Source organism: Ranitomeya imitator, chromosome 4 (assembly GCF_032444005.1).
Source record: "Ranitomeya imitator isolate aRanImi1 chromosome 4, aRanImi1.pri, whole genome shotgun sequence".
NCBI lineage: Eukaryota > Metazoa > Chordata > Amphibia > Anura > Dendrobatidae > Ranitomeya > Ranitomeya imitator.
In genome coordinates, this window is record NC_091285.1 from 145600370 (window position 1) to 145602375 (window position 2006).

Below are 2006 nucleotides of genomic sequence, written 5' to 3' on the forward strand. Positions count from 1 at the left end.
GAACATTGGCCCACATGGCTGAGTATGCCTTGCTTATCCTAAAAAGGGACCCCGCATTATCAAAATGATGACCGATGACGATTACTGGTTGGCCTGCCTCCTGGATCCACGATATAAAGGAAAATTACAAAATATCATGCCACATGAGAACCTTGAGCAAATATTGGCTACCAAACAAGCAACTCTTGTAGACCGTTTGGTTCAGGCATTCCCAGCACACAGCAGCGGTGATGGTTCTCACATGAGCTGTAGGGGGCAACATGGCAGAGATGTTAGAGGTCCACAAATCCAAAGTAGCGTTGGACAGAGGGGTTTTATGACCAGGTTGTGGAGTGATTTCGCAATGACCGCAGACAAGACAGGTACTGCTGCATCGATTCAAAGTGACAGGAGACAACATTTGTCCAGTATGGTTACCAACTATTTTTCCTCCCTTATCGATGTTCTCCCTCACAGGTCATTCCCCTTTGATTACTGGGCATCTAAAATAGACAACCGGCCTGAATTGGCAGAATATGCATTACTGGAGCTCGTTTGCCCAGCTGCTAGTATGCTATCAGAAAGAGTCTTCAGTGCTGCTGGTTCAATACTGACCGAAAAAAGGACACATCTGGCTACCAGAAATGTTGATGATCTAACCTTCATTAAAATGAACCAATCATGGATTTCAAATTATTTTGCCCCACCTTCCCTTGTTGACACGTAGCTTGCCTGAAAAATGTCTTGCTTTTGGCCTCCTCTTACTGACTGCTCCAATTCCTCCATTTGCAGCCGCTGAATGTCCACCATACACCATTTTTATAGCTCCCTAAATGGGTTGACTCCCCCCACAGGGCCGTGGTCACCACTTGGTGCAAGCACCTGTGCGAGTGCCATTTGCCTAGACAGGTGGGTGTGCCCACTCTTGAGCGACGGCACTGGCACAGGGTCCCTCGTAGTACAATGAAGTGTCTCTGATGGTGGTGGTGCACAACCAACATCAGACACTCCATCGTAATATGAGGGGCCTGTGTCAGTACCGCCGCCCACAAGAGAATGTTCACCCCCAGCTCGAACAGTGCTCTACCACTTGCAGAACGTACCTCTCCCTGTTCCACCACTGTGTAGTCTGTGCTGTTAAATCCTTCAATGGCACTGCCAATACAAATTTGTTGAAATGATAGATGATATTAAAAATATACAGGGGCCCTGGCCTCCATTTAGACCAGTTAATACTTTGTGCCAACTACCACTGTCTGTTACTCATCAGAGGAGCCCACCCCTGTACCTAGCTATGCCACCAGTTTATTTATGAACAATTTTTTCATCAGACATTTAGCCCACTTTATTATTTTGGCCTACTAACTGTGTCAGCCACTTAATAAAGTTGTCCGCCACTGAACAAAGCTATGCCGCCGGTATACTCCTCTTACCAATTTTGAACTGCATTTAGCCTACTTTTTTATTTTAGGCCTACTCAGTCTGTCTGAGCCACTTATTACAGTTGTCCTCCACTGAACAAAGCAATGCCACCTGTGTACTCCTGTTACCAATTTTGAACTGCATTTAGCCTCCTTTTTTATTTTAGGCCTACTAAGTCTGTGTGAGCCTGTCATTACAGTTTTCCTCCTCTGAACAAAGCTATGCCGCCTGTGTACTCCTCTTACCAATTTTGAACAGCATTTAGCCTACTTACTTATTTTGGCCTAGTAACTGTGTCAGCCTCTCATTACAGTTGTCCTCCTCCGCTGAACAAAGCTATGCCGCCTGTGTACTCCTCTTACCAATTTTGAACTGCATTTAGCCTACTTTTTTATTTTAGGCCTACTAAGTCTGTGTGAGCCTCTCATTACAGTTGTCCTCCGCTGAACAAAGCTATGCCGCCTGTGTACTCCTGTTACCAATTTTGAACTGCATTTAGCCTACTTTTTTATTTTAGGCCTACTCAGTCTGTCTGAGCAACTTATTACAGTTGTCCTCCACTGAACAAAGCAATGCCACCTGTGTACTCCTGTTACCAATTTTGA